General features: G+C 34.8%; 1 pseudogene; it reads right to left on the reverse strand.

The window, feature by feature from the left end:
• Positions 1-289: 289 nt before the first annotated feature.
• The window catches only part of LOC143443990 (rho GTPase-activating protein 20-like), a 44,504-nt pseudogene continuing 25,566 nt past the window's right edge, over positions 290-19,227 (reverse strand).

The following is a 19,227-nucleotide window of genomic DNA, read 5'->3' on the forward strand; positions in this document are numbered from 1 at the left end:
AATGCATCTAAGGTTATCTAGGGTTATTACCTAATATCAAAGTAATCTAGCTAACAGTACATGTAATATGCTTCTGTTTATAAATTTAACTGTATGTATTTTTATTACAAAGGACACATATGACATAGTACCAGACTATATGATGTTGGTTCTGACCTTCCACCATTAGATAAGTTCTGGGAACCACATTTTAGTCATCAGACCTGCACCCTCAGGAATTAAGCATCTTTACCTAAAATGTCATTTTGCCAGCCCAAAGGTGTGCCCTTCCAGCTATGTCTCCCCTAACTTAGGCTTTCACCACATCATCTTCAATGAGCACACTGTCTTGGAACTTTTTCACCATCAGACCTCCTTTGCAGCAAACAGAAAAAGAAAAAAAAAAGGCCATGTCTATGGTCTTTGAGAAGAGCGATTTTGGAAAGTTTAAATGGCACGGATATCATATTTATTAGTCACACCACTGTCATAGTTACAAAGGAAAGTGGGAAGTCATTGACCTCTGCAAAAAAAAATTCAGGGAAGACACTAAAAGCAAATATGTATCATCTACCACAATAATATTATTCCCAAGACAGTATCTTTGTATCTCCAATTTCACCCACGTCAGAGATTTCCATATCTGTACATCAGAATATGAGTGTCCATCTCAAAAGTGCCTGTTACACACCAAGAAGAAAAAAAACCACTTGATTTATATTCATGATTCATGCAGATGTATGGTATTGTTTGTTCAAGGAGTCCAAGAACATCTTTATCTAGGGTATTTTATTAATGAAGAGAGGATGTTTTAAACAGTTTTATATTTGCCATGCCATCATAATTGTAAGAACTGTAAGAACTAGATATCCAAGCCCCCATCATCAAACTGTTGACTAAGATTCCAGACTTAGAGAATTGCTTCTCAACATGCTTTTAAATAAACAGCCTGGTCATAACAGAAAAAAATATATCAAGTATAAATTAGGAGATTTAATGTACCATATATGTCATCCCTGGTGCCTTCATATAGTTCCAATCTTTGTCTTTCATTTTAGCAAGCAGAAGGCTAGGGAATTTTTTTCTTTTGCTGTTTGTTTGTTTGTCTATTTGTTTTTCATTTTTTTAATTCAAGAGCATCTGAAGCTATTTGTTAGTAAGCACGGGCCAAGATTAAGGCTTGACAAAGTATAAATAAAGCTAATCTTCTCGGATTTCTCAGTTGCTATTCAAAGCCACACATGATACGCTCAGAACAGAATTTCACTTGTATTTCCATCATTCATAGAGCTCTCCTGCAGTTTTCTGAAGTCTCTAAGGAGAGCAAGTTCTTTATTGCAGTTATACATCCCATTCATAAATGGCATGTATGCTTATATTTTATTAGCCCAAATTCTGTCATAGACACAAAGCAAGGTATTTATATTGCAATTTATATATGTTCGTATATCCTTTTATTACAGAATAAGATCCCCAGCAGATATATATATATATATATATATATATATATATATATATGCGAGAAGACTCTCACTTGTGATAGACAAAGTAGTCACAGAGCAAACACAGAAAGCCACTGAGTGCAGAGTAAAGCTTTGAGTTCTTTTAAATCAAACAATGGAGAATATTTTTTTGCTCAATGAAACTACCCCCAGAACATTGAGGCTCCTCCGTTGCTCCAAAGGAATTGGCAAAAGACACATAATAAACCAGTTGTCAGACGTGCCTACTGATTGCCAATTTGTGAAATAAAACCCTTTGAGCAACCAGAGGCCATTTTAAAAGAAGTTGCTGATTCTAAATGAATAACTTTGCTTCGCTGTGTTTTCCACTCTTGTATAAATCATCATTACTATTTTTACTTTCTATTTTCAGCAGAAATTGGAGTTAACCTTTTGTTCCATCTGTAGCCCGCCTTCTAAAACGGCACCACCTCCTTTTCATTATTCCTTTCAAAAGCACTGAAATTTGCAAAATGTGCCACTTCCCTCCCTCACTCTGCGGAGGAGCAGCAGAGCTGGCTTTTCAAGCATGATGATTCCTAATAATGAAAGGAACTTGAGGACAAAAATAAGTACTCAGAGCAAGTAGCATGCGAAGCTGGAGCAGGTGTAATCACAGAGGCAGTCAAATGCTCCTCACCCTTGCCTATGTTCTCCAGGAGCTTGGCATAGCACCTGGGGTATACCAGCCACAAGGACTTACCAAAGACTTTAAGACTCAAACAAAAACAAAAGATTTTTGTGGTGAAGCTAGTCACTAAAGCCCTACAAATTAGGAATGTATTCTTTCATGCTGTTTTATATAATGTTTCTCAAAACCACTGCATGCTCTCCTGGTTCCTTAGCATTAGATATGGCTAATGAGGACAAGTTCACTCACTGTGCATTTGGGGTTAGGAATGAAAAATCCTGTAAATATAAAAAGCATAGCCAAGGCCGGGCAGTGGTGACGCATGCCTTTAATCCCAGCACTTGAGAGGCAGAGGCAGGTGGATTTCTGAGTTCGAAGCCAGCCTAGTCTACAAAGTGAGTTCCAGGACAGCCAGAGATATACAGAGAAACCCTGTCTCAAAAAAAAAAAAAAAAAAAGAGAGAGAGAAAAGAAAGAAAAGTATAGCCAAGTTCCCATATGACTGATATCAGTTTATGTAGGTTATACAATTTCATTGAATATGATATAACCTTCAAACAAATATACATCTCATTTGATAGCATTTTCATATATAAAAATCTGTTTGTACACATAGCTATATACTATACATTTATGGAATGCATTTTTATTAATCCCTTAAAAATATCTAAAGCAATAAAATCATCACAATTACTCCATAATAATTCTGATATGTCAACATTATGACAAGCTACACCTCCCTGGTTTTGGCAAGCTGGGCAGGGTCATAAAGGCTTTGGTCATGAGCTGACCGGAGGTGCCATGCAGGCACCGAACATTGATGTATGATTCTGAATCTGTTATAAAGAATTATAAAGACCTGTAGCATCCACCAAGCCTTATACCATGCCAATTTCTTTATAATAGAAACTATCCACACATGTGTGGAATGACATAGTAGAAGGTATAAATTTGTATGTAAAGTAAGAGGCATCTAAAGGCCCCTCACCTTCACAAGTGTTCTCTAGGAGCTTGGCATAGCTCCTGGCACATACCAGCCACAAGGACTTACTAAAGATTTTAAGCCTCAAATGACATCATGATCATTATGACAGGAAGCATGGCTCTGGAGTAATAGTTGTTAAGAGCTTTTCATCCTGTTCTGTAGGTAGCAGGTGGAGAGAGGAGAGACAAGCAGTTGGCGTGGGCTTTAGGAATTTCAAAGTTTACCCTCAGTAACACAACTCCTCTAATAAAGACACTGCTCCTGCTCAAGGAGTTACACTAATTGGAGACCAAGAATTCAAACACAAGAGCCTGGAGGGTGTAGTCATTCAAACCAATGTGGTGTACAAATGTACTGATATTGGTATACAGTATACATTCTCCTATGTTTCCCTGTGAAGTCACAAATGCCAAAGAAATAGATGTTCTACTCCTCAAACTCTACTATCAACTCTACTACAGATTCTGTAACACCTAGCATCATATGTTGATACTGCCATATTAGGATGAAAAAGATGGAGATTATTATTTAATCTCTAAGGTGTGCTCAGTTCCATTGTTCTAAAAAATACAAACATTATTTTAAGAAAAACAATATAACCCACAATTTGTCTGTGTCATGGATTTTTATTCATAAAATCAATAAAGGAGATTTACCTACTTATTTGTTCAGTCTGTGTTGCAAATCAGTTCTTCTTATTCAAAGTTTTTACATGTGCAATACTCTTGGCATGTTCTCATATCATAATTAAATCACACTTAAATGATACAACATTTCAAAATATAAAGCCTTGTCACTACATCACAAGACATTACCATGACAGTTGTTTTTAGCGATCATTTGATAATAATGACATAATATTTATTCATGTGCCAGCCAAACATTAAATGATGTACTTTTCTTCTTTGTCAAGAAGATGGTAACATTGTAAAATTTACTTTTGGGGGTCTTTTTATTGTTGTTGTTTGTTTTTGGATTTTTTTTTATCATTAATGCCACAAGACATGTGACACCATTCTCCTGATGAGGAACTAGGATGTGGAAATGAGAGAGGACTGGAGCTAAAAACACACTATATTTACATGGCCTTAGAGTCTCAGGCTGACATATATTTACTCTCAAGACTTTTTACTTTCTTTTTATCACCAATGTATTACTTGCTTAAGTAGGACAATAAAGGGAATAGAAAATTATAATTAACTCCCTCTAAATTCTATTTGATACAAGAGAAAAATAAACTAACACTTGTCCCTAAGCTATTTTGATATAAAACCATAACCAACTAATGAAAAAAGATTTCATTAATCAAGCAGTTAAATTTTGCTAAAAATTCTCTATTATTTGTACTGATTTTCTTCGAGAAAGTGTGCTATTTGTGTTGTGTGATGGTTCATTTCACTGTCAGTTTTAAGTGGATTAAAGAATACTGGAAGAACTGCTAGTGTATTGCTTTCAAGTATAGCTGTGAGGAACTTTGCATGTGAATTTAAATGACTTAGCAATGACCCACCCTCAAAGTGAGCATGTGTTTATCATTCAGTGTGTTTGGCTAAGGATGGGAGGGGGACAGATGAAAAGGTAAGAATTTCTATCCTACCCCCTCTCTTCCTTTCCCTTTCCTTCTCCCTCTCCTACCTCGCCTCTCTCTCTCTCTCTCTCTCTCTCTCTCTCTCTCTCTCTCTCTCTCTCTCTCTTAAAAAGCTTAGATGTTTTCCTCTTTCATGAGATTCATGTGGTCTGTGAGTTGTATCTTCGGTATTGTGAGATTTTGGGCTAATATCCAATTATCAGTGAGTGTATACCATGTGTGGTTTTTATGATTGGGTTACCTCACTCAGGATGATATTTTCTAGTTCCATCCATTTGCCTAAGAATTTCATGAATTCATTGCTTTTAATAACTGAGTAATACTCCACTGTGTAAATGTACCATATTTTCTGTGTCCATTTTTCTGTTGAAGGACATTTGGGATTTTTCCAGCTCTGGCTATTATAAATAAGGCTGCTATGAACATAGTGGAGGATGTGGCCTTGTTATATGTTGGAGCATCTTCTGGGTATATATATGCCCAGGAGTGGTATAGCTGGGTTCTCAGGTAATGCTATGTCCAATTTTCTGAGGAACCGCCAAACTGATTTCCAGAGTGGTTGTACTAGCTTGCAATCCCACCAACAATGGAGGAGTGTTCCTCTTTCTCCACATCCTAGCCAGCATCTGCTATCACCTGAGTTTTTGATCTTAGCCATTCCGACTGGTGTGAGGTGGAATCTCAGGGTTGTTTTGATTTGCATTTCCTGATGACTAAGAATATTGAACATTTCTTTAGGTGCTTCTCAGCCTTTTGAGTTTCCTCAGTTGAGAATTCTTTGTGTAGCTCTGTACCCAGTTTTTAATAGGGTTATTTGGTTGTCTAGAGTTTAATTTCTTGAGTTCTTTGTATATATTGGATATTATCCCTCTATAGGATGGGTGCTTCTGTCCTTCTTAAAAGGAGTAACAAAATGCTCATGGGAACAAATTTGAAGACAAAGTGTAGGACAGAAACTGAAGGAGAGGTCGTCTGGAGACTGTTCCACCTGGGTATCCATCACATGTGCAGTCACTAAAGGTAGACGCTGATGTGGATGTCAGTCAGTGCATGCTGACAGGAGCCTGATATAGCTGTCTCCTTAGAGGTCAGCCAGAGCCTGAGATATACAGAGGCAGATGCTCACAGTTAACCACTGAACTGATCATGAGGTTCCCAATAGAGGAGTGAGAAAGAAGACTGAAGGAGTTGTAAGCATTTGTGGCCCCATGAGGAGAGCAACAATACCAACCAACCAGAGCTCCCAGGGCCTAAATCACCAGCCTGGGAGCACACAGGGAGGAACCCATGGCTCCAACTGTATATATAGGGGAGGATGGCCTTGTCAAGCACAGGTGGGAGAGAAGGTCCTTGGTCCTGTGAAGGCTGGAGGTCCCAATGTAGAGGAATTTGAGGGTGGAAAAGTGGGAGTGATTGGATGGGAGGGGACAGACACATCTTCATAGAACCAGGAGAAGGGGAGATGGGATAGGGGTTTCCTGGGCAGGGGGTTGGGGGGAATTGGGTAAGGGGATAACATCTGAAATGTAAATAAAACATCCAATAAAAAAGATTAGAACAAATATTAATATAAAGCTTAGATGTAGCTTTCTTTTCTTACACTTGGTTATCATAACTACAACCTCTTTAACCTTTAGAATCAGAACTTATATTAACATCAGTGATCTCCAAAGTTTTTATAGCATTGAGCTTGGTCTGATCAAATATATATTCTTTTGATTCTGTTTCTCTAGGCAACCCTTATTAATACATACAGCATTATGTAAACATAGCTTAAGAAAGAACTAAGCTAAAAATCAAGTATAAGCTTATTTGGATTATAGTAATGCAAATGTCCATCCTATTTATTTAGTCTTCAAACATTTATAAAAAGTGAAGATTTATTTGAAAAATGTCCTGTGTAAATCCAAAACTTTTCAATTAATTACTGCAAAGTTCACTGCTTCCCTAAGGCATCTAGAACTTCAATACACACATTTAGCTTCATAAGAATATGAAAGAAAATTGTATTTAGAATGAGGACTACACACTTTTTAATTTTGCAAATGCCCAATATAGGAATAGTCTTTTGGGTGCAGAGAGACATAGACCAAAATGTGAGATAAATGTTGGAGGAGAAAACAATGTTAGAATAAAATGTAATTCTCAGCCCATTTGACAATTTAACTCAAAGCATCTTGCCAAAGGGAAGTCAGGTGTTGATTTGGCTTATTGGAGAGTGAGGTGTTATGTTATTGTGGCCATCTTCAAACGTTGTCCCCATTAAATTTTTATTTTAGAGAAAAGAACGTGAAATAAATATCAGAAATTTCAAAGTCTACTGATAATGTGCTTAACTAATACTCAAAAAAAAGAATAGAAGTGATTGTGGATAAAGCATTTCTCTTCTTAAAATTGCAGAGCATAAAAATACTCCTTGCCCAAAACAGTTACAAATTTATAATTGAAATGAACTATTGTTTTGTGGAATTTGCCAGAAAAGAAAATAAGACATTGACTATGCTCAAATACGTGGAACTCTAGAGTAATAGGTTTGGGAAGTAACCAAAGAAGATACTAAATACACAAATACGAATACACTTAAACAAATACAAAGCTCACCTAGAAAAGCAGACAACTAGGTTGTTTTGGAATGCAACTTCCCCATAAACAGATAAACCATCACAAATATCTATTAGTTTTCTTTTGTGAGATCATTGTACTTCATCTTTGTATCACATTTAAAACATCAAAGCTTACAGTCCAAGTATTGATCAAGCCTATGCCAGTTTTCTGAATACAAGATAGCAATTGGATGAGTTGTCTGAGATTGCAGACTGTGATGAGTTACTACAAACTCGAATGGATAAACATAACAGAAATATAGTTTCCAATACTTTTGGAGATGAGGCACCCAAAACTGAATTGTCAGTACTGTGGGTCTTCCTGCTAAAAGTCCCAGGAAACAGTCTGCCCCTTGCTTCTCTGGACCCCAGTGGTTGTAGGAATGACTTGGATCAAAGCAGCATGCCTCATGTCTCAAGGTTGTTTCCAATTCCATGCATCTCTCAAAATGAATTTCAAATCGAGATTCTTACTTTCATCCACATTTTTTCCCAAAAAAAGTTAACAATTTTACAATTTTTAGAGATTAACACTTAATATCTTTTGTCAGCTTTGCTCAATATGAATCAAGAAGAGAAGGAGCTACCTGTTTCTGCAGTGAAAGATGACCTATGAGTGTTAAGTTGGGGAGCCAGATCAATACATGGCTCATAGCCATGTCAAGTATTTACTGATGTCTACTTCTTTCTCTTTACATAATGTATATACAGTTTTCTTTTCATGAACATAACATAATTAAAAGTTAAACATATTTATTCAAATTATAATGTTGGATTATTTAAACTTTCATTGTTATGACTTAAAATAACACATACTACATTTAACTAGTCATATGCCAAAAATACTGAGGAATAAAATCCTTCAAACAGTTTGACCCTTCATGTCTTGTCAAAACTTTCTAACCCTCCTCTTCTCTTTATGCTAGATCCATTGTCAGGCTGACTTTCCTCATATAGTAAAACATGTTAATCTTAAAATGAGTAGGGTGTGAAACTCAATATATTCCTGAAAGAAAAAAGTTTGTCTTAGATATTCCACAAAAAAAAATTTGACTATTAACATATGTGGATAATGCTTAAGTATTAAGCTTGTCATGGAGAAAGAAACATCTTTATTGACTTAATTTTGATCATACATTTCACATACAAAGATGCCTTAAAAGTCATCTTTTCTAAAAGATCTATACTGTGAAACAGAAATTGGGTGATATTCTTAGTGAAATAATTCAAAATAAAGGCCAGAGAATAACAAAAAGTCAAGTACAGAATTTAACAACTGTCATAAATTATGAAATCTAAATTTCTAATTATCTCAGTTATTTTAGATTACATAAGAGCATACAGAAAAAAATGTTTTGACTTAATACCAGTTTTAGTTTACATTCTGTAAAGATATTTAATAGACTGACTGTAAAATCAGAATTCTTGTATATTAAAGATAAATACTAATGAATTGGCTTCATACATTTAAATGTGTTTTAGTTAGACTTGTTTGCTACAAGGTAGCTGCAATTTTATTATGCCATGTTTTGTTGGATGCCACTAAAAAAGTTAGGGAGACATTCATAAAACCATATATCTATCTAAATTATGAAGGATAAAGTTAACAAAAGATGGCATTCATATGACATCTGAAGAAATATTCAAGTGAATATGAGGAGCAAATTGAATCCCAATTAAGTATAATGCAGAAAATAATTGATAAGAAAGCATAAGCTAGTTCAATTTTAAAATTTTACTACCTAAAGTGTAACAAAAGGATTCCATGAAAATTTTTAGAATCTATAAATCTATAGCTACCAGTTCATCATCAGATTGACTTTTGTTATCTCACAACACTGTGTTCAGGGAACCTTTATTTTACTCAAATGGCATGTGCAAAAAGTGCATGACTAGTGATGCTGACAATCCAGATGTGTGAGAGAAAAGCAATCAAGTGCTTTACTCAGGTGAAAGCAAAAAAGAAAAATCTCTAGCTAATGTTATCAATCCTGACAATAAAAACAAAGAGGAAAGTACAATATAAACAAAAGGTTCAATACTATGATTTGAGGCATTTACTGGAGATACTAGAATATGGAACATATTTCATGTCGATAGAAAAAAATAATTGCAGTTAAGAAGATTGTTAAAGTTATTGTCCTGTTTATCTCCCAAAATAGACCATAAAAAGAACATCAAAAATGGTAGAAATGTGGCTAAAGAGAAGGTTGCATTGTTACGAGAACCAGCTGCTCTTTCAAGGACAAAGTTTCAGTTCCCAGCACCCGTATGGTAGCTCACAGCCATGTAGGCAAAACCACCAATATACGTGAAATAAACAAGTTTTTTTAAAAATCATATAAGTGACGCCATAATAAAATCTACAGTATAAAACTAAAAGCAAACGTGACAGCAACACAATTATTTTGGCACGTTTTATGAAATTAACTAGCTTTTTAAACGTCATAAGCTAGCAAAGCCCTCTTTAATGTAAGATTAATAGTTCTACACCTAATGTAATTTGTAGATCGGAAATGTTCCTCAAACATGTATGTATATTTTTACCCATACAAAAATATTGTGCTGAGAATGGTAGCAAGAGAGTATATCATAAGGACCCTGATGTTATTGCTAGATTAATATATTGATGGACTCATAATGATGTATACCATTGAAAGGTGTAGATTCATTGAAACACAGGTCCTAATCAAAGGAAGTTGTTCATTGAATGTGGGACCTTGAATGGTGTGTCTGATCTCTGAAATATCTCCCCCTCCCTTTTGCAGTCTTCGTTTCATCTTCCCTTTTCTTCCTCTCCTCACCTCTCCCCTCCCTTTCCTCCCTTCTCTTCCCCTCTCCTCCCATCTCTTCTCCTCCTCTCTCTTCCCCTCTTCTTCTTTGTTTTAACCCCTATCTCTTTCCCTCTTCTCACCTCTCCCATTCCTTCATTCTCTCCCTCTCTCTTATCTTCTCTTGTAGTCTCTGCTCTTTTCCTCTGCTCTCCTCTCTTCCACCTTGCCACAAAATGAGATGAACACCTTTAATCTAGCATGGATCTTGCTCCATAATTTTCTGGCTCATTACAACCTCATGGAGATCAAACTAAGAAATCTGTGAAACTTTGAACCAAAATAAATTTTAACTTTAATTTTTTTCTTCTGGTATTTTGTCAAGATGAAAGAAAGCTACAAACAGAGAAAATTTGTACCAAATGTGGGACATTGCTGGGACCATTCCTGTCCATGTAACTTAGAAGCCTCTGAAATTGGCTTGTTTAAAGACTGAAAAAAAATTGGAGAACTGGGCCAAAAATAGCTTTGAATTCTTTAAACCAAGACTAATAGATGGTTCTTGGTGAGAGTTTTGAAGACTAGAATTCTGATAAAAGTTTCATTGTTCACTAGGTTCCAGGAAGAATATGTTCTGTAGGTTCCAGAAAGAATGAAAGAGTATATTAGGGATTGTACAAAATGGAACATACTTTATTTCTACCTTTGTCTGTTGCCAAGACCTTGAGGGAGTTACGTTTTAAAAACATAAACCAAATGGCGGTAGTTTCAAAGTAGTATAGAAGCCACACAGAATATTACACCAAGAAAAAGGTGTAAGAAGAGTAGAAAGATTAAAAACAAAAAAAAAAAACTGCTGTTTTACCAGAAAATTGTTTGTAATATTTCAAGTCAAGAAGGGTATGATTGATGAATATATTAGCTCCCTGAAAACTAATCCAAGGATTTTGCCCCATAATAATAGGAAAGATACCTTGAGGATGTCTTAGAATGTGGCCAAAAATCATTTATATGTTCAAAGGGATGCAGGCTTAAAATCATAAGCTAGTTTTCACTTTGAGAAAACAGAAGAATAACACCCTATTCATACAGGGCCCCCTAGCAAAATATTTCACTGTTTCAGCTACTTGGTACACATAGACTGTTAAAGTTACAACACAAGAAGGGCCAACTTCTCTTTCCAGTGGCAGAAAACCTTGAAATTGTTCACATGACTCTAGTTTTGTGGGGATGTAGAATGTCAAAGTTATAGGCAGTAAAGGCTTCTACCAAAACATAAAATGAGAAGTCCGTGCAGTGAGTGGCTATGCCAGATTTTCTAAGAGACATAGTGCATTAAGCAATATGAATGAAGCTGGGATCTCAAAGGCTACCTATAGAAGTTATAGAAGCCAGGGATGTGGAACTTCTGCCAAGTAATAATTTGAAAATTAGTTGAGCCAAAATGAGAGGGTAACCATATGTGCTGCAGCAAGCAAGGCCATGATGAGTCATTTTGAAAGTCATAGAGCATCTAGAATGCCAGCATGTACCCAGATGCTCAGTATGGATCTTGGCTTATTCCTTATTTTCTTATAATTGGAAAATTTTGATTTATATATTAAGAGTATTTAACTTATATTTTGCTTTATTCATGGGCCTTCATACCCAAGAGTTTATCATTGCTATCTAAGGAATCTCAGGACATGAATTCTGAGAAAGGCTAGAATTATTGAGACCTTGAAAACTCTTAGAAATGCAATAAATGCATTTTAAATATATTCTTATCTTTTGGTTAACATTCATGGTATAGGTATCATTGAGGTATTCTGCATTATGAGATGAATGCCTTTGGGACACCAGTGGTAGAATATTCTGATTAGGATGTTAAATGTCACCAAATGCCAATTTGTTGAATTTTTTTTCCAAAGTACCAATGTTGAGAATCTGGGCATTTGGGAAGTGATTGGATTAGGAAGGCATCAGTGTCATCTATGAATTAATCCATTGATGAATTTATAATTAAGTGGGAAAATGGGAGACAACATATGCTATAGAAAACAGGGACTAGTTGGAAGAATTTCTTTCATTGGAGATTTGCCCCAGAAGTGTGTATCTTACTCCTGATCCATTGTTCTCTCTGCTTGTCAACTATGACCCTCCCTGCACTAGTTATTGTCTACTTCATTGAGCTCACAACAATGGAGTCAGTTGATGGTGGGTTTAACCAATGAGCCAAAATAAGGGATTTGTTTGCCATTTAAGTACTTTTTCTCAGGCATTTTGTCACAGTAATGCAATGCTGACTAAAAATACCATTAAAGAAACTCACTTGTAAGTTTAAAATCTTCTGAGCAGAGAAACTTTCGGTTCGTTTCAAGATAAAGTTTGTCAAATCTTTAAGGGATAAATTACAAAATAGAGTATATATTTATCAATTTGTTCTATGAAATCAGAATCGTTTAAATGATTCCACAAAGAAGCTAGTAAGATTAGTTTGCAAAAATGCTTGATTCTAAAGCATAAGGACCTGAGTTCATTTTTCAGTATTCAAATAAATTGAAGAATATGGGTCTAAAAATTATACAGACAATAGCAACTATACTTATTGGGTTAAATAAAACATGAAAAGAGGACACTAATTAGGGTGGATAGGAAAGAAGAGATGGTTCTGGATCTGGGACGAGTTTGGGGAGGGAATAAAGATGGTGAAAATATACTGTACAAAATCATGAAAACTTATAAAGCATGAGGTGATAAAAAGGGCTAGAAAGTATGGATGCCCCGCATGTAATTAATTGTAATCCTACGGATGAGTAAGAAGTAACAGAGGTTTGCTGGGTGTCTTGTCTAGCCTAAATGTCTATCTGGGCAAGTGAGAGATCCTGTTTCAAACACCACAGCAGGGTCTAGTAAGAAAGTTCAAAAACATAAAAGTACTTTTAGTACTTTAACAGTTATCTCTTTCTTATTTGGGGGAAATTGTTTTCAGAGAAATCATATATAAAGAGTTTTTTTAATTATATTCAATACAGTCTGTAAAAATTAAGACACTACAAGAAAAAATCAAGACACAATTACACACTTACCTCACCAGCCCACCCCAGATTAATAGATGGCAATATGTCCATGGCAGCTTGTTTTCAAACAAAATTATCTTCTTTGTTACCCAGGGGTAACAATAAGTTGTGATTTTCTGCCTCAGAAAATAAATAATATACAAAGGCTGTACTGTTAGAATAATACCTGACTTTTAAATGGATATTCTAAAATACAAACGGGCCTGGACTGATGTTTTCCATGTTGTCAGAGAACACCGATACTGGCCTAGACTTCATTACTGAGCAAAGGTATCATTTATATCAATAAAAGAGGAGAGCCACTACACAGTATAATCACCATTAAGCAATTTCTCTTCAGCAATCCAGGTTCACAACAGGAAACATCAGTCTAAAGATAAGTGTATTAATATTATACTCAAGAGAATAGAAATGATAAATAATCCTGAAGTCATTCATCAAAAGAGGGGGAAAAGTATATGGTAACAACAAAATAACAGAGACCCATAAATACTGCTCTTTAATAATGCTATTATTAACTATCATACTTACATAAATAAAAATACACAGACTAACAGTTTGGTTAAGAAAACAGGCTCCATCATTCTTCTGCATCCAAGAAACACTTCTGTTTTAGATATACTTGCATATACTTGTTCAGGATACAGTGGCCTATATTTCATTGTGTCAGTTTCAGGCCCCATATAATTTTTTAAGTTTATTGTCAATATTCAACTAGTGTTTGACAGTCATGTTGGTGAGGCTTTATGTGTGAGGTTAAGGGAACATTGCAGAAGACTAGGAGGAAAGAGGATAAAAAAAGTCACTTCTGTAATATTGTTTCTCATAGGAACATTAAAAGTGTTATAAATTTTATAAGGCTGAAAAGAATACAATCAAATTGATATTTTAGGATGGACATTTTTTACTACATTGCCATTACTGATTCATTATCAGAGAATTTTTCCATTATACATATCTTCTTCAATTTCTTTAAGTTTACTTTAAATCGTACAAGTCTTTCACTTATTTGTTAAATTTACCCCAAGGACATAAAATTTAACATTATTTTGAATGCTGTTGTTTTCATTATTTATTTCTCAAAAGGCTTGTAATTTTTTCACAGGAGGAGTATTCATTTTGTGTGTTAATGTTCAGTACTGGTATTTGTTGAAAGAGTTTACAAGCTACATCATTTTTCTTGTGGCGTTCTTAGACTCACTCATGCACACTAATCTTCAAAAAAAAGGATACTTCGAATTTTTCATTTACAATTTGTATCTGCTTGGTCTCCTTTAGCCATAATAGTATGCCTAGTAGTTTACAAGTGCAGTGTGAAACAAGAGTCCCTTGAGTATATTCAAAGTTGAGCACAGTCAGCTGTTTCTACCACAACAGATCACAGGAAACTAAATGATGGGCAGCAGATACTGTACCGAAGTGCTGGGTAATGGATTGACTATCATCCTTGTAGAAACAGGTAGTTACTTGTAAAAAATTTTTTTTTCTTAGCTTAACTCAGTATGTTATGCCATTTAAGAGGTGTGTACTTTTTTATTACTAGAAATTATAACTCTTCACCTTTCAGACTCTAGTTGATTAAGGTGAATTGAAGACATGGAAAGTACAAAAATGAAAGTAACCAAAAAGGAAGAAATTTTATATTATATTTATATCTCATTTATTCTATATTATGCTAGGAAAATGAATTCTCTTATTAGAGAGAGTGAAAATGTGTGGCTTGGTCAAGTAAGCGGTCATGCATGGGCTAATCCTAGAGACAAATAACAAGGTTGACGTCTTCAGAATAACATTTTTTTCCTGAGAATCCAAATGAAAATCTCAGAACTATGTTCAACTGTGAGGGAAAGAAAATTAACTTATGTCTAATCGAAGACCTCTTGGATACTACTGACTGTAAGTGTCACTAATTTTCCTTTTCTGATATTGCAGTACTTGTTATAGTCATACTTCATAGGTTTTATGGGTGGGAAGGTAAAACTATTAATTACTTCCCTAACATGTCAACTTGCCTACTGTTTTATGTACCATAGAAACTCAAATTCAAGATATAGGCTTCTAAGTCATATCCTGCTAGAATCAGTTGAATTTGGAGACATCCCTGTAAGATTTATTTGGCAACAGGCACTCAACACCTTGACCCTGAGAGAAAGACAAGAGCTACTTCAAACACTGGTATTTGTGGGAAAAGATTTGAAATACTTTAACAACTGGAAGGATTTCTCTCAACAGGATTGAAAGAAATCATGGCTGGTAGTAGAAATCTAGTCTAGTCAGGTTTATGGCGCTAGTGGGGTCATGGACATAAAATTTATCAGACTAATTTACTAGATCAGCTTAATTCCATATAGCAGCATTCTAAATATTATTCTTATACCCACAAATAATTGAAGCCATCAACCCTCATCAAAGAAGACTCTTTGTACAGGAAATCAAGACCATCATAGAAAACCAAAACTAGACACAATGGAAAGATCAGCGGATTCTGGAAAACGCAGCACCAATGAATACATGTACATCATAGCACCAGTGGACATACCTCAGGAAACATTTCAGAAGCATGGTTATACAAAATATAAGAGCAAGTACACCTAAAAGGCTGTTTTAAAATCAGAGAAAATGGTTTGCAACCACAATGATGGCAATATCAATGCAATGTTAATGCAATTGCCATGTGTCAAAATATTACAGGCAACTGAAGATAGCAAAAAGGATATTAGCCTTCTCTACAAGAGATACTCTAATGGATTGTCCGATCCAGACTGTTCACCTTGGAAACCATATCATAAACACAATAAGGTGGAATCAAGTTGTAGTCATAATTTTATAGACACAAACATAAACAAATAACATCATGCATCTAACAATATTGAAACAATGAATTTGAAAGTGAGGTGCATGCAATAGACTGAAGGAAGGAAAGGGAGGGCACAGTGCTATAATTCAATCTTCAATAGAAATTTAAAATAATAATAATAATAGAAACATTTAGAATTTGTTTTAATGTGAGTACAGGAAGGTGTTAGAAATAATTAATTTAGTAGTTATGAATTTCTTTACTGGGTGGTTTTTCTATGATTTCCATAACTGAAATTTGAATCACAGACCCTTTCTAGAAAGACAAACCATGAATAAAAAATGCTTGACATTGAAATAAAGGTCTCAGTTTATAAAGAGAGATACAACAACAAGTATACTGTATTCTTATGTGGTTTCAGAGTATATGCTATACATGTACAAATGTATATGATCTGTGTGTGTGTATTAAAGATATGCAAATCTGGACGGTCAATATAGTTAGAGCTTTGAGGTATTTTTTTTAGAGGACAGAGTCAAGTCATGGTTATTTTCCATCTCTTCTTGACACATGGTCTCTTTTGTTCATAACTGAACAACATGTCATGAGTAACTATTAATTCTGATGTGCAAATCTTATCTCCATGTAGAAGCTTCTAGTTTAGAGATGCTCATTCTACAATACTTAATTTTGATTTTTTAATGTAAGTTTTGATGACCCAAATTCTTGTCACCAAGCCTGTATCTCAAGTGCATTAGACACTGACCTATCATTTCAAGTAGGAGCAGAGGAAATCTTTAATTTTTCAGTATTAGCATTTGAGGTTTTCCCACTGTGGTCATCTATGTTTTTTTTTCTTTCATAGCATGTGACTTACCTGCAGTATTTAGTGACATATATAGATCATCAGACCTCTTTTGATTATCATTACAAATTGTACTGTCATCATCTCCAAATATTTCCACATAGTTGTCAATCATGGTTTGAATAATAGTCGTCTGTAACACCACAAGGCAAAAACAAGCTCCTCTGTCATTTCACATAGTTCACAAAATTAAAATCAATAAAAACATTGAAATTTTAAATGATGAGGAAAAAAGCAGTTACTACGAGCAGATATGAACGAACGCTCTGTCTGAAATGGAGATTCTAATTACTTGGCCACTTATTAACCTAGTTGAAATTTCATACATATTGCAAAGAATGGAGGAACTGCTAAAGCAAAGTAACATTTCAGAACTGAACTGATGTGCAGCCAGAATAACTGTGAGTGAATCAAATAAAGGAATGCAAAATTGGTGGGAGGTTTTTTTTTTTTTTTTTTTTTTTTTTCAGTGTGGGAAGAAGGTGGAATTTCATTGTGTTTTTGTTTGTTTGTTTGTTTGTTTGTTTTATTTTTTTTTAATGAGGTGCCTGTCTAATTGCAGGCATCTTAATATATGAAACCATCTTTGTGACAGCTGTTGGGTGATTTAAGTGGCTTGGCTTTCCTGGAGGAAGTATGTTATTGGTTAGAACTTAAGGTTACAGAAGCCAGGTGCCATTTGCACCTGTGCTTCACATTTGCTGCCTAAGATGAGAGCCACAAAGTCTCTGCTTCCTGTTTGGTTGTCCTTCCTTCCTGCAGCCATGCTCCTCTCTCATGACTTTGAAAGACTGTAATCTCTCTACATCTCTAAGTCATTAAATACATTTGCTTTTATAAGTTGCCTTAGTTCTTGTATTTTATAAAAGCAATAGAAAATGAGTAAGAAAAGTTGGTGAGAAGATGGATCTTCCCTGAAAAAAAAAAAAAAAAGCCTCTAACGCATTGGCCTATTGTGGAAGGAAGTCTATGTGATATTGTCTTAATTAATAATGAAATTTGTAGGGTCTAGATCTACAGGATGGTTCCAGCCTTGAGCTATTAGTCAGACATAGAAAGATATAAGGTGCAGTACAGGAGGCAGAACTCCTACACAGCTTCTGCTTCAGTTCTTGCCTCCAGGTTTCTGCCCTGCTTTGGTTTGGCTCCTGACTTTTCTCAGGAGTTAACAGGTAACTAGAAGTATATCATGAAGTGTAACCTCTCCTCCATAAGTTGCTTTTCATCAGTGTTTTTTATAACAATAGTAGCAAATTAAGCCACTCTCTACATTGAACAGGCTATTCCCTGGGCTATCCTACTCCACTGGGAGTCACATCACCATGACTTCCTTCCTGTGGACCTTATTACTGGAAACTAGTAGTTAAAATATGCTCTTCTTTTGTTTTCTTTTTAAGTTGTTGTTTTCTTTGTTTTTGTTGTCTTTCTTTTTCCATTTTTAAAATGTGTGTTCGTCATTGATTCTCTGTGAATTTCTCATCACGCAACCCAAGAACACTCACTTTCCAGTCCTTCCATATCTGCTCCTGGCCCTGCACTTCACCCTTAAATTTAAAAATATTAAAAATTAAATAAAATTTTAAATTAGAATTAAACTGAGCAAGGAGGGAAATGTGAGAATGGAACTTAGAGGAGAGTACTGAAATCAGAAGGTAAAGTAAATAAATAAAGTCATGAAAAACATTAATGCATATGTGTTTATTGTAAAATTAAGTGCTACAAAAAACCTGAGGTACATAGGTACATGAGACTGTACCTGAAGTAATGCAAACATACACTATTCGGTTTTATATAAGTATGAATTAGTGCTAAAATAATAGAAACTCTATTATATACTAACTATATCATTATTCAATTTTCAATTTCACAATATATATCATGAAATTATATATATATATTATAAAGATATATTATAAAAATATAATATTATAATATATATTTGTATATTTGTATATGATGTCCTTTTACATGACCCACAATGTGGTTGTGGTGAATATTTCACAATTATAATAATCTCACTACTATAAAGCACAACTATCATGTGTGCCAAATTACTGCCACAATACAATACATACAACCAAACAAAGTACTAAGTTATCAGGATTTTTTTCAACTTCATTATAGTCTTCTTGGACTACCATTATGCCCACAGCATATTGTTGGCTAAAACATAAATATCTAAAATCAATATCTGAAAAAGAAAAAATAAAAAGGAAAGAAAGACAGAACCAGAAATGATTCACTTCCTTCAAACTACATTAACTATCTTCCTTCCCAAAACTTCCTGAAATAGATCAATGCATCTCCCACTCAAGAAAAATAAATCTTAGGGTATCTTTCAATATCATTGACCTCTTTGAGGTATTCTTAATTCTGGGATCACAATGAGGATTTGTTTTCAAAGGTAAAAATCAGATCCCCTTACCATTTTGGAGAGGTCACTTCCA

The sequence above is a fragment of the Arvicanthis niloticus genome, chromosome 12 (genome assembly GCF_011762505.2).
Source record: "Arvicanthis niloticus isolate mArvNil1 chromosome 12, mArvNil1.pat.X, whole genome shotgun sequence".
NCBI classification, from domain to species: domain Eukaryota; kingdom Metazoa; phylum Chordata; class Mammalia; order Rodentia; family Muridae; genus Arvicanthis; species Arvicanthis niloticus.